Source organism: Pseudorca crassidens, chromosome 1, assembly GCF_039906515.1.
Source record: "Pseudorca crassidens isolate mPseCra1 chromosome 1, mPseCra1.hap1, whole genome shotgun sequence".
NCBI lineage: Eukaryota > Metazoa > Chordata > Mammalia > Artiodactyla > Delphinidae > Pseudorca > Pseudorca crassidens.
In genome coordinates this window covers 138,134,557-138,149,766 of record NC_090296.1, presented here as the reverse complement: position 1 = coordinate 138,149,766, position 15,210 = coordinate 138,134,557, and the positions used below count along the sequence as shown (strand labels likewise).

General features: G+C 38.8%; 1 long non-coding RNA gene across 3 annotated transcripts in view; it reads left to right on the top strand.

The window, feature by feature from the left end:
• The window catches only part of LOC137201813 (uncharacterized), a 79,863-nt gene that overhangs the window by 53,048 nt on the left and 11,605 nt on the right, over positions 1 to 15,210 (top strand). For 2 of the 3 annotated variants that reach the window (XR_010932385.1, XR_010932378.1), the window contains 2 exons: positions 11,915 to 12,087; positions 13,107 to 13,177. This is a non-coding gene — a long non-coding RNA (uncharacterized lncRNA). Of the gene's footprint in view, positions 1 to 11,914; positions 12,088 to 13,106; positions 13,178 to 15,210 lie in introns of those variants that run through there. The other variant, XR_010932383.1, reaches the window with a different exon arrangement.

The following is a 15,210-nucleotide window of genomic DNA, read 5'->3' as shown; positions in this document are numbered from 1 at the left end:
CATTATATTACTAAATCAATCAGCTGCAGCTTAGAGTTTGATTAAAATTAGTGAGTTTAAAGCCAATTTATTAGAAACATATTACTATTTTCCATTTAAAGCATATATTTTTGTTTGTTTGTTTTTTCTTTTGCGGTACACAGGCCTCTCACTGCTGTGGCCTCTCCCGTTGCTGAGCACAGTCTCCGGACACGCAGGCTCAGCGGCCATGGCTCACGGGCCTAGCCACTCTGCGGCATGTGGGATCTTCCTGGACCGGGGCACAAACCCATGTCCCCTGCATCGGCAGGCAGACTCTCAACCACTGTGCCACCAGGGAAGCCCTAAAGCATGTATGTTTCTTGCTCTAGAATTATGATTTGAGCAATCATATCCTCTCCAGATTATAAATATCTAACCATTGGTAGATTATTTATGGAAAATTTATTTGTACGCATGGCTGTACCTATCCTTTTCATTTCCAAAAGTGCAGAATAGATTGCCTGGATAGACAATCTATTAGTAGGAGGGATACACAAGCATATGATGGTTGTTTTCCCCCCAAATACTCTTTCCTTTGTATCCCCTTCTCCCTGCTGCACTCTCTCTATCAAAAAAGAGCAGACATATTTGTAAGGAAAACATGTCTTTCTTCAAAGGTTTGAAGATCAGATGTCCTGAAATGAATAAACAATGACTAAATAGTTATTTTGTATTTGGCTAATAAACAATATTCTTTGAGGAAAAGAAGGAAGACAAATTGGTATATGAGAGTTTGAGAACTATATAGGTGATTCAGCAGACTTGTACCTGAAAAATATTTGGAGTCAGAATAGTTCTGACTCTTGCTGATAATTTATTCTCTTGGCCTTGCATCCATCTTTCTCTGCTTTTCCCCCACCCTTGCCTAGTTTCTCTTTTGATTTAGTACCCTTGTGAAGAGTGCCTTTCTCTTTTATATTCATTTTAATCCACACCATATACCAAACATAGTTATCAGAACAGGGATTGTGTGGAAGCAAAAAGCAGTGTTTATATGCAAATAACTGCAGTAAATATGCCATTTTGGCATGAAAACAGCAAAAGAGACAATGTCAATGGTTTCTGGAAATTACCTCCATTCTTTCCTGAAATAGAGCTTTGCTATTCTACAAGGAGCCAAGGTCAAAACTTTCCTATTCTAAAATCTTAAGGGAGTGACTTTGAGAATCTTATATATTCACACATAGGGCTTATTTTCAGGCTTACATTTTACATGTTTATAAATGCAATATTTAATTTTAGACAGCATTTAGAATAGTATAGATTTGTTTGAGTCCTCCAAAGGACTTAAGCATGAAGATGTTAGTCCTCACTAAAAAATGTGAGCTCCCTGAAGGCAGGGATTTTTGCTTGTTTTGGTCACACTGGTGTTTCCTGTGCCCAGAGTAATGCTTGACACATAGCAGGCACTCAATAAATATTTCTTAAATGAAAAGAGCAGGTTAAGGCATGAGTCCAGGGGGAAAATCCTAAGATATTGATTTTAGAGTCTCTTGGCGTGAGTTCTAATTGGTTCCCTTTAATGCAAAACCCTTCCTTTCAGGAGGTGAGTTTTTGAACAGGTAATAAAATTTCCACTGAAAATTAGGAAATGTTTCACCAACATCTACTTCCTTTCTCAAGTTTTAAAATGCAGGTGTCTTATTTATGTATTATTTATTTAGTTTTAGAGTAGCATTAAGAAAAAAAGAAGATGCAATGTGGTAATAATGTCACTTCTCCGTAAACTGATTATAGGTTTCACACACTCCAGGAAAGAATTGTATAGAAATGTACAACCTGATTCTAAAATTTATATGAAAGTCAAAGGACCCATAACAGCCAGAACAACTTTCAAAGAGAAGAACAATGTGGAAGGATTTACACTACCTCACTTCAAGACACTATAAAGAAACAGACATCAAGAATGCAGTATTGGCATATGAATAGAAAGATCTATAGAACAGAATAGAAAGCCCAGAAAAAGACTCAAACTTATATGGTCAATTGATTTTTGACAAACGTGCTATGCCAAAGCTATTTATTAAGAAAGGAAATTCTTTTCAAGAAATGATGCAGGATACCGAGTGAAGTAAGTCAGAAAGAGAAAAACAAATACCGTATGCTAACACATATATATGGAATCTAAAAAAAAAAAAAAGGTTCTGAAGAACCTAGGGGCAGGACAGGAATAAAGATACAGACGTAGAGAATGGACTTGAGGACATGGGGAAGGGGAAGCTGGTATGAAGTTAGAGAGTGGCATGGACATATATACACTACCAAATGTGAAATAGCCAGTGGGAAGCAGCCACATAGCACAGGGAGATCAGCTCTGTGCTTTGTGTCCACCTAGAGGGAAGGGATAGGGAGGGTGGGAGGGAGGAGATATGGGGATATACGTTTATGTATAGCTGATTCACTTTGTTGTAAAGTAGAAACTAACACACCATTGTAAAGCAATTATACTCCAATAAAGATGTTAAAGAAAAAAAGAAATGTTGCAGGAATAACTGGATCTCCATGTGGAAAAGAGAAAATGTGTGATCTCTACTTCACAACATATACAAAAAATAAATTTAGATGACTCACAGACCTAAACATAAAAGCTAAAACTCTAAATTTTCTAGAAGAAAACAAATGAAAAGAATAATCTTTGTGACCTTGGGGTAGACAAAAATTCTTAGGACACAGAAAGCATCAACCATACAAGAAAAAATAGAATTTGGATTTCATCAAAACTAAACATTTGGTAGTGTATATATGTCCATGCCACTCTCTCTACTTTGTCCCAGGTTACCCTTCCCCGTCCCCATGTCCTTAAGTTCATTCTCTAGTAGGTCCAAATGTAAAACCGGTAGCTAGTGGGAAGCGGCCGGATAGCACAGGGAGATCAGCTTGGTGCTTTGTTGACCACCTAGAGGGGTGGGATAGGGAGGGTGGGAGGGAGGGAGACGCAAGAGGGAAGAGATATGGGGATATATGTATATGTATAGCTGATTCACTTTGTTATAAGGCAGAAACTAACACACCATTGTAAAGCAATTATACTCCAATAAAGATGTTAAAAAAACAAACAACTAAACATTTTTCTCTGTGAAACACAGTTAAAGAGAATGAAAAGACAATTCATAGAGTGGGAGAAAATGTTTGCAGATCACATATCTGACAAAGAACTTGTAGCCAGAATATATAAAGAATTCCTACAGTTCAACAATAAAAAGATAGAAAACCTAATTAAAAACGGGCAAAAGACTTGAACACTTTACAAAAATTGGCCATCAAGCACAAGAAAAAGAGCTCATATCAGTGTCATCAGGGAAATGCAATTTAAAACCTCATGAGACAGAGACGTAGAGAACAAACATATGGATACCAAGGGGCAAGCAGGAGTGGGGTGGTGGGATGAATTGGGAGATTGAGATTGACATATATACACTATTGATACTATGTATAAAATAGATAACTACTTAGAACCTACTGTATAGCACGGGAAACTCTACTCAATGTTCTTTGGTGACCTAAATGGGAAGGAAATCCAAAAAAGAGGGACTATATGTATATGTACAGCTGATTCACTTTGCTGTACAGTAGAAACTAACACAACATTGCAAAGCAACTATACTCCAATAAAAATTAATTAAAAAAACAACCCTATGAGGTGGGTAGGGGAGGGGTGGGGGTTGTGTGGAGGGGTGCAAAATGGGTAAAGGGGGTCAAAATGTACAAAATTCAAGTTATAAAATAAATGTCATGGGATATAAGGTACGGCATGGTGACTATAATTAATAACACCATATTGTATATCAGAAAGCCAGGAGAGTACATCTTAAAAGTTCTCATCACATGCACACAACTTTGTAACTATGTGTGGTGATGAACGTTGATTAGATTTATTGTGCCGACCACTTGTCAATATCTAATCATTTATGTTGTACACCTGAAACTAATATGATGTTATATGTCAAGTCTATCTCAACCCTCCCCTCCCTACTGTGGTATAGCACTACATACCCACTAGAAAATTTAAAATTAAAATGACTGACAGTATGAAGTGTTGGTGAAGATGTGAAGCCACTAGGCCTCTACTGCCGGTGGGACTTTAAAATGGTACAAAGTACACTTTGTAATACTGTTTGGGAAATTGTTATCTAGTTTAATATATATCTACACTATGATCCAGGTAATTTTCCCAAGAGAAATAAAGATGGGTGTCCATGAAAAGAATATTCAGAGCAGCATTATTCATAATAGCATCCAAACGGAAACAACCAGAATGCCCATCCACAAGAGAATGGATGAAAAATTGTTGTGTAATCATTTAATGAAAGCTGCTTTATGATATGCAAACCAATACAGAGGAACCTCAAAAACAATATGCCAAGTAAAAGAAGCCAGACACAAAACAGTACATATGGTGTGGTTCCGTTTATGATATTCTAGAACAGAAAAACTACATTATGAAGAAAGGCTTTTTCAATGTTAGGATTCATGCCTTTCTCCAATTCTGAAAAACTCTCAGAAGTTTTCTCTCCAAATATTGTCTTTCTCTCCCTTTACTCTGACCTTTTGGCGTTCCTATTGGACACATACTTGCTTAAGTTTATAAAAGGTAATAAATCTTATAGCCTAGGCTTGGCATAGTCTTGGTCCACTCCTTCAAAGAAACATCAGTTCCCAAACAAAAACAAGCTTTCAACGATACAACAAAATAATGGAGAGGTGCTGACCCCCATGTCAGATCCCCTCACTAACTTTCCCTTTTGTTCTCATACACCACTCCATTCCAGAGCTCGCTGAGTTTTTGACAAAGAAGCTCAATATTCTATTTCTAGTTTTGATAAGTTTGCAATTTGGACTTGAACATTGAAGTTTCTTGGTTTTATCCCCCTCTAACTAGTCCTACTCTCAAATGACAGAATAGTGGCACTGCTGACATCTTCTGGCTCCTGGGACTCTTAGAACTGCCATGGGCTTGGCCACTGGTGGGTGTCCAGGCAGCCTCTCTGGCTCCCTGTCATGCAGATGGGGCCACCATGACCAAGGGCGCTGGCTACTCTTTTACAAAAGATAGCAGACGAGTGTGCATGCATGCATACACACACACACACACACACACACACACACACACAGCCAAAAAAAAATATGAGTAATTCTTAAAACCTAAAGAAATTTGTGTATTCCTAAACCCCTTTCAAGTAAAAATATGTGTGTGTGTGTGTGTGTGTGTGTGTGTGTGTGTGTGTGTGTGTGTGTGTGTGTCTATATAACTTCTGTGGTCAACCTCAAATTCCAAGATCAGACTTTTTTGGGTGATTAGGTGATTATAAGTTTTAAGTGCAAATGAGAAATTGGTAGTGAATTCAGTGCAAACCACAATTTCAAAGCTAGATAAAGAGCAGGGCAATGACCTCAGTAATGACAAAGGAATATTTTCACAGTCAGTCCTCCTGGAAAGTCATCAGATTAAAACAACAAAAGGCAAACCATGCATAGAGCCCCTCTGTACCCAGCCCCCTCCACCGCTCCACTGGGGACACTGTTTAGATTTGTAAGAGCCCCTAGAAATAGAGGCTTGGATAACAAGCTAATACTAAAGACTTGTAACAGCTCTCTTCCAGAGGGGGAAAAGCCCTCATAACGAGCTGTTGACTGGATGTTTATGGCTATAAACATCCCTATAATTTGACTCTGTTACCCTATATTTGTTACCCTATAATTTGTTACCCTATAATTTGACTCCTGAAGGCCACATTCTTCCTTGGAACAGAAGCCACAGGTCAATTATCGCGGTTGGTAAGCTTTCCTTTTGGGCGTGAGTCAGGGTCAATTTTGCATGAAAGAAGGGTTTCCCTTCTGGCACTGGCTCACACTACAGTTATGGAATCATATCATGGGGTTGCAGAAAACAGTATTCTCCAGGGAGCCCCTGTGGGATCCTGTGAAGTTACCTGTGGGATGCTGTGCACTGGAAACCATTTCCTACAGCAGCACCTAGCAGCTCCTCTCCACGGCTGTCTCTTTGAATTTCTCTTTCTCTTCCAAGATTTTGGGTTCTAGAATCATAAATCATCCCTTACTAAATCCATAGCTGTGATTATTTACTCATCCTTGGAATCAAGGACAACTCTGGCCCGAGTTACTTTTGCTTATATGTACCTCTCTCTACCTATAAGAATATGTCTCCCTCCTTCCCTCCCTCCTTCATTTTCCCTACAATTATTGATAAACTTGTGATGTGAAAGACATTCTACAACACTGTGTTACACTCACATCGTGCATTCAGAGTAATTTTCATAGTTTCTCTGATGTGATTCTCATGACTCCCCAGGAGGAGGAAGAATAATTTTTCTGGAAAGGGAATGTTACTCTTGGAGAGACCATAAGTTTGAGAGACATATGTGGAATTCAAATCCTTTTCCCACAAGTACTACATATACAACATGGACAGATTTTTCCATCTTTTTGAGCCTCAATTTCCACATTTGTGAGTTGCAACAGTAACACTTCCTTCATAACATTGTTTTGGAAATAGAGGAGATGCTTCAAAAAATTGCCCTGCGCGTTGCCTGACATGTATGATTACACAGTGCATTACTGTTATTACCATCCTTTTTAAGATTAGTCTGAATTTGATTATAATGAAATCAAGCCTCAGAGAGAGGAAGTAACAAGTGGCAGAGCCAGCACTTTATCTATGGCCTTTGGACCGCCCCAGTCATCATTCATTGTCCCTCCTTATATGGGATGAGCAATGCTGCCCTCTCCTATAAGGATGGTCAGGCAGTGCTGGTGTCCCCATTGTGTCCTTTCTTCAAAACGCCTTCATGAAGAGATGCTTTTCTTTGTGTGTTATGAGTTGGAAGGTAATTCACTTTTCGGGTCTGTGTCTTCTTCTCCAAGGCTTTTGTGACTTAAGGTGCATGAAAATGGTTTCAGTCTCCAGAGAAAACACTGGGAATATGGTGGTTCTATAGGTGGTGAGAGAACCCACAGGACAGAAGAGCCCTGCCACTGTGGGTTTTCATTCTCAGGGAGGTGGGCCATGCCCCATGCTGTCTGAACAAGCAGGATGATGAAGGACTCAGGTTTATATATGCTCTCTACTGCCCCCTCTTCCTCACTTGCTTGGGGTGTATCAAAGAGATTTTACCTGGAATACCAACACTGTGGTGTTCAAAGTAACTGTACATATTTTCTCTCCTGAACAGAAGTCAGATAAATAACAAAAATGATTTATTGCAGGCTTTCTGCTTCAACGATAACAACAAATAGAAGGTAACTTCAAAGCAAAGTTGGAAACTTTATACTGCATGGTTTGAAGTTGCTCCTTTGAAATACTGCATTCAGAGGGATGGCCGGTAGTTTTCAACACTAATGATACCTACTGCATGCTAGGGCCATTTCTACCTGTGGTGTATCTACTTCAGATATCGTGTGGGAGGCAAGAAAATATCCTGTGTATTTGAAAATTCTAGAATTACCCACTGCTTGAACTAAGTTTGATGTCTTTGCAATCGAAAAGAAAATCCCTGGGTGTATAACTTTAGCACAAAAAAACGTAGAAAAACTGCTTTGGGATCTGCCTCTTTCATAACAGGCTGTAATTTGAAAGCTCATCCAATTATAGTCCTTGAGGTAGGTCATGAGGGTTTTATTTTACTCTACCTCTCCCTCTGCTCCCTCACCTTTCACACTCCCAACGCTCTCTAGCAACTTCTTTTGACTTCCTGAAACCTGTGTTAGGAAAAGGGTATTAGAGCAGTACTGAGAACTCCATGCTGTTTCAAAAAGTGATTTTTCAGGATGGCTTAGAAATTTCTAGAAAAAAAATTACATGGGGGTACATTTGGGATTTTGGATGAATCACTTCTTCCATCTTTGTAACCCTGGAAGAAAGACTTGGAGTTTCAGTTTAGTGAAAAGATAAAGAACTGAAGTCATGGAAATCATAATGCATCCTCATAAACATATTGTCATACTGACCATGGGTACTAAGCCAAACAAATGGGACATTTTGAGTAATATTAAATTTTTTTTCTTGTGCCAAATAATATGAGAAGAGTAATTGAGAGGACTTTGCTGAAATTCTCAGTCACTAACAAACTGCATTTATAGAAAAACATATTTACCTGTTAAAACTTTTCTTACATATTTCTTTGGATGATCTGAATAGTACTATAAAAGGCCAACTGAATAGTACTATAAAAATCAGTCAAGAAAACAGAAGAAAATCTCATATATTAGTGTGAACATAGTCATTATCATGTGGAGAATTCCCTCCAAGCTTCATGGCAGCTCAGTGGGGTAGGCATTGTTCTCAACTTATAGATGAGAAAAATGATAGACAGAAAGGAACATCAAAATGCCGGTATTTATTTCTTTGTAAGTGGCAGGCTATTGAAGCAAGTTTACATCTGATTTCAGAGTTCAAGCTAATGGCCACTACACTAAATGTACCACTTCCTCAGGTAAAGACTTTTTTCTGATAAGAAATAGTAAAGCAAAATTCTCACTTGTCCAGGGCTGTAAAAAAGACCCATGTCCCAGCTTAGCAGTTAGACAGGAAGAATTCTGTCTTACTCAGTCTTTTTGTTCTATTCAATCCTTCAGCTAATTGGTGAGGCCCACCCACATTGGGGAGGGCAGTCTGTTTTACATAGTCTACTGACTCAAATGTCATTCTCATCCAGAAACGCCCTCACAGCACATCTAGAATAATGTTTCACAAATGTCTGGGCACCTGATAGCTCAGTCAAGTTGACCCCTAAAATTAACCATCAGAAGTGAATGTTAGGGACGGAATGGTTCTGCTCTCTACCCCCTCAATTCATATGGTGAAGTCCTGGTCCCTAAACTGATGGTATTAGAGATGGAGCCATTGAGAAGTACTTAGGTTTAGATGAGGTCATGAGAGTAGAGCTCTCATGGTGGGATTTTTGCACTTATAAGAAGAGACATGAGGGCATTCTCTCTCTCTCTCTCTCTCTCTCTCTCTCTCTCAGCCACTTGAGAACACAGTGAGAAGGTGGCCATCTGTAAGCCAAGAAGAGTGCCTTCACCAGAACTGGATGGTGCTGGCACCCTGATGGATTTCCAGCCTCCACAGCTCTGAGAAAATCAATTTCTGATGTTCAAGCCGCCCAGTCTGGGGTAGTTTGTTATGGCAGCCTGACCTAAAACACTGTATCAGTTAGGAATACATTTAGCTGTAAGGTGTAGAAAACCTGACCATGGGTCAGATAATCAAATGGGTTAATGCTTCTCATGTTGCAAGGATTCTGGAGTGAGGTGGCAGTCCAGGACTCAAGAATGAATACCAACCACCGCCCCCATCCCAGGAATGCCTCCTTGAATTTTATTGGCAATACCCAAGTTACCTGAACATCCTTACCTGCAAAAGAGGCTGGGATTTGAATATTTTGCTTTATAACTTCCAGAAAAGGGGAATTTGGATATGTCTTAAGTGAGGTAACATATAATATCTGCCACAATATCAGTGAAAGAATTGGAACAAGAAGAGGTAAACAAAATCTAAAATATTTAGGTTTAAATTAAAAAGGAACATTGATTTTATTTTTACTCCTTCCTTGCTTGATATTTGATTAGGAGAGGATAGACTGTGAGGTAAGATTCATTTGGTCAGATATATCCTTTCTAACAGATACTAAATTAATTGATAAATCTTTAATGAATACTTAATATCTTTATGTACCAAATCCAGTGCCTTCTATAAGATGCTCATAGCCATTCTCTTCGGCCATTTGTCTTCAATGAACAAAACCCCTTTATTCCAGTATATTTGTCAGAATATAAATTGTATTCAACTAGATTCAAAGGCTAGCTATGTTCAGTGTAGGCTAGATTTAAAAAGTGATTCTTTCATGCTACAGCCCCCGGTTTACTTTCTAAATCTAGCTCTTTCCACCAGACCCCATCCCTCTCCACCCAATTATCTTAAACAGAAGAAATTCTTGAAAAACTTTTAAAAAATTTATTGAAGTATAGCTAATTTACAATGTTGTGTTAGCTTCTGGTGTACAACAAAGTGATTTAGGTATAATCATATATGTAATATGTATTTTTTTCCATTATGGTTTATTACAGGATATTGAATATAGTTCCCTGTGTTATACAGTAGGACCTTGTTGTTTATTCATTCTATATATAATAGTTTGCATCTGCTAATTCCAAATTCTTAATTCTTAATAAAGAAATTCTTAATTTTATCCATGCTCTATCCTCATCCTGGGATAGACCGACCTTGACCATAATGTCCCTACTGTTTTTCCCCAGCTTCTCCTAGTTCAGGTTGAACCACACCTAGTGTGGATTGTTCACAGACAATAAACCCCAGGCTTCTGTTCCCATTTCTCCAAAGTGTTCATCAAAATTAGCCCATCTGTTTGAACAGCTCTCCAAATCTGTTCTCACAGGGACTCTGCTCTGTCTTCTATTCAAGTTAATCCTGGGAATTTCCCTGCTCTCTAACTTGTAGGTTCCCATGTGTTTCATTTTCACCCTGTTTAACTTAAAGTCAACACCCCGACACCCCGCCCCCAGCTCACTCCTTTCAAATTTACACTACATGCAGGTCCATCTGCTTGGGGAAAGTTTGGCAGGTGGGTGGGTGGCAGTGGTAAGTGAACTTCTGGAGGAAGTCTGCAAAGCAGCCTTTTTTTTTTTAGTTTTTATTGGAGTATTGTTGATTTACTGTTGTGTTAGTTTCTGCTGTACAGCAAAGTGAATCAGTTACACATATACATATAGCCACTCTTTTTTAGATTCTTTTCCATATGAGTCATTACAGAGGATTGAGTGGAGTTCCCTGTGCTATACAGTAGGTCGTTATTAGTTACCTATTTTATGTATAGTAGTGTGTATACATCAGTCCCAATCTTCTAGCCTTCGCACTTTGACATAACCACGACAAGTCCTGAAAGTGAAACAGATAGACAGCTCCATTTTGTAAAAAACAACTTTTTTTATGCTTGCCAGCGATTATTAACTGGGGACCAAATGTTTGCCAACAAGCCCTTTCGTAGCTCTGGCTTCGTGTTGTGTCAGCCCATGAATTCAGATGCTGGTACTTGTGATAATTTAAAGTCAAACTGGATAGAAATTCTGGTGGTGGGGTCGGGGTACCTTAGCGATCCACTTTGGTAGTTATAAATCAGCTCCCAGTCACAGCACCAGTGCTTGAAATAATTCCTCCCTTCAACAAAATGTACTTGTCCTGAAGCCAATTCCATTATATCGCTGCAAGGTGGCTTATTAACTAATTCAGTTCAGAACCACTTATGTAAATCAACTGATTGCAGAAGATTAGACTGTCAATGGAGAAGCCCATTTGTAAATTTATGGAGCTGTCACTGAGCATCAGTGCTTGTTAATCCTCTCTTCTGTCTACTTTGATGAGAAGAAGATACTTGTACCTTCTAGATAACGGTCCTTAAAGTGGGGTACAGGAACTTCTTGAAGCTACATGCACAACTGAGATGTTGCCATATCTGACACATTGTGGATGTTCTCAATAGATATTTGCTAAAGGAATGAGCATGTGAACAAACAGAAACTCAGTTTGTCAACAGGAAATGGGGCAGCATCATTTGGGGAAATAGAATCATGTACTTTTATAGACCTACCTCCTTTCTGTAATCCAATGCTTGAAAACATGTCACTTCTTTTAATATGTTTGTTTCTCAGTCTATCCCCCACATCAGTAGTTGAAATCTACGAGGTAGACCCCACTTCAACTGGCATAGGCTGTGGTGTGTCATTACCAGAAGCTGTGATTTATATGATTAAGTCTCTTGAATGAGGAGAGGTGGAACTATGTCTTACTCCTTCTGTCTTTGCTATGCTTTGTCCCATAATGCGCTGGTTCTCCAAATGACACATTTTTTTTCATCAGGCTGACCACACTCCATGTCCCAAGACTCTTTTGAAGGTGATGAATGAGGGAAACGCTGCACATGGATGACTGGGGCTTGAGTGCTGACCATATCAAGGACATGTGACTTACAGGGAAGCACAGCTTCTAGTACGCCAAGTCTTACCAAGGATGAAGCATAGTAGTGATACCTGGTAAGGATAGAACGGACAGTAAATAAGTCATCACATAGGAAAGCACATTGTAAAGTGCAAAGTGTTTTGTTTTGAAGAACTAACGTTATGAGTTTTATTATTATCAGCAGAAAACTTATCACTCGCAGGAACTACTGTGGATGGCCGAGGAAGGGCTTCTGGCCAGCTGTCAGAGAAGGAGGTGACTAGTTTGCAGCACAGGCTCCTTTCTGACTGATAGTCTAAGCTGAGGCCCCGCAGTGGTGGCCCTGAATTCTGCACCCATGTCTGCCCTGAATAGCAGGCACCCGCAGCTCCTTGGTAGAAAGCACGACCCAGTGTAGAAGTTCACATGGTCATAATTTTCCTACGATATCCATTTTACTTTCTGTGTCTCCTTTGCTATTTCTACATGCTGTCCTGCTACTCCAAGGCCAATTCAGTTTAACAAACATTTACTGAGGACTGAGAGAAAATCAAAAACACTTGTGACCTAAATACTACTACTAAGTTGCTTTTCTATTCTGGTGGGAGGGGGCGTGTGAATAAATCACAGTTTTATTTATAACAGAAAAAGGTAGAAAAAGGCAAGGATGATAAGAGCAAAGTTATAAACAAATAACTTTAGAGGAGGGAATAATTATTTTTAGCTTGAGGTTTCAAGGAGATGGTGGAAGATTTTAGAAGTAGGCATTGAAAAGTGAGCGCTCTTTTGTCAGGCTGAGCTGAGAGGGAATAGCATTAGGGGCTGTGGGAACATCATGAACAAAGACATAAAATAGGGAAGACTTACCTGAAGCCTGGGAATGGTAGTTTGATAGTGGAGTATATTTGGAAAATATACTGAACAGAGATCGATACAAGTCTATAAATGGTATTCAATGCAATTTACTGAAATTCAGATTTGATTTGTCTGGAAATAATTTAGATAGTACAAATAAAATTAAAAATGCAGCTATTCTTCCAGCCTGGTGCAATGACAGTGTTTCGGCATGTTTCTTTCTACTCTTTTTCTCCTTATATATTTATCTTTTACACAGCATATTGACAGATTACTCTTCTTTCCTTACCTAATGCTTTTCAGTAAGTATTATTAAAAGTTGCTCCAGGGCTTCCCTGGTGGCGCAGTGGTTGAGAGTCCGCCTGCCGATACAGGGGACACGGGTTCGTGCCCCGGTCCGGGAAGATCCCACGTGCCGTGGAGCGGCTGGGCCCGTGAGTCATGGCCGCTGAGCCTGCGCGTCCGGAGCCTGTGCTCCGCAACGGGAGAGGCCACAACAGCGAGAGGCCCGCGTACCGCAAAAAAAAAAAAAAAAAAAAAAAGTTGCTCCATCATCTTCATAATCAGCTTATTTATATAAAAGTCCATCTAATATTGAATACATGGAACAGGTTCAGTGTTCCCAAGGTGAGGACTTGGCAAGGCTGGAGATGCAATTTTTCTGAAGGAGTCAGTCATTCTGACTTTCCCTGGTAAATAGGGAAATAGGTGCTCATGAGTTCAGATTACTTTTATTAGAAATTATATCACAGGGACATCTAAGAAATGAGTGTCAACTTCCTGATGGGCACTGCAATGGTACTTGTTTTGTCAGGTTTTATCTACCTCTCTGAGATCTCTGAAATGTTCTGTCTTCTGCTGCATTCTGAGATGCTGCCTAAGGCTTCCTTGTTGGGAAAGCTAAACATTTACTTGAAAAAGGACAGATGGGATGGCTGGAGAGACCATGTAGCTGCACCAGGAAATCAAACTTTCTGGAAAATAACCTAACTATATACAATCTACTTCAAAAAATCATTGCATGGATTATGAAATGTTTTCTTAGATATGACACCAGAAACACAAGCAACAAAGAAAAACATAGATAAATTGGGCATCATCAAAATCACAAACTTTTGTGTTTCAAAGGATATCATCAAGAAGGTGAAAAGGTTGCATACAGAACGGAGGAGAGTATTTGCAAATACATATCTGATAAGGGACTTATCTAGAACATGTAAAGAGTTCTTACAACTCAGTCATAAAAAGTCAAATAACCCAATTAAAGAATGGGAAAGCTCTTAATAGATACCTCCAAAGAAGGTATAAGAATGGCCAACAAGGACATGAAAAAATGCTGAACATCATTAGACATCAGGGAAACGCAAATCAAAACCACAACGAAATACTACTTCACAACAACTAGGATGAGTATAATATTTTAAAAGGCAGATGATAACATATCTTTGTTGGAATATAGAGAAACTAGGAATTTCTAATTCTTAATTAGAAATTATACACTGCTGATGGGAATATAAAATGGTGCAACCAGTGTGGAAAACAGATTGACCATTCCTGAAAATGTTAAATATAGAGTTACCACATGACCTGAAAATTCCACTCCTAGAGGAATGATACCCAAAATAAATGAAAACATATGTTCACACAAAAACCTGTACATGAATGTTTATAGCAACATTATTCATAATATCCAAAATAGGAAATAACCCAAATGTCCATCAACTGAGGAAGTGATTAACAAAATGTGACACATCCCTATAATGATATATTATTTAGCAATAAAAAGAAACAAAATACTGATGCACGCTACAACATGAATGAACCTTGAATACGTTACACTAAGTGAAAGACGCCAGTCATAAAGGATCACATATTATAAGATTCCATTTATACAAAATGCCTAGAATAGCAAATGTATGGAGACAGAAAGTAGATTAGTGATTGCAGGGCTGGGAGGGTGGGACTCGGATGTGATGGCTAAGGGTTGCAGGTTTTCTTTTTTGGAGTGATGAAATATTCTAATGAGATATGATTGCCCAACTCTGCATATATTAAAAGTCACTGAATAGCAATAAAGCTGTTAAAAATCAAGGCAGAATAGGTATACTATAGTTTATGCAAAATAGCCCCTTCTTGTTGAACAATTCCTCTTACTATACATACTATAGAATAAGCTTTTCCACTATTTTGTGTTGTTTCCTTAAGGTAGACTACCAGGGAAGGAATTACTTTCATGGGCATTTTTATGACTATAAAGTCATATTGATAAATCTCTTGGCACTACAGTATCACCTCAAATTACAATTCTGCCCATAATAAATCTCTTATTCACCAGAATTGCATATTATTATCTTTTAAAAATT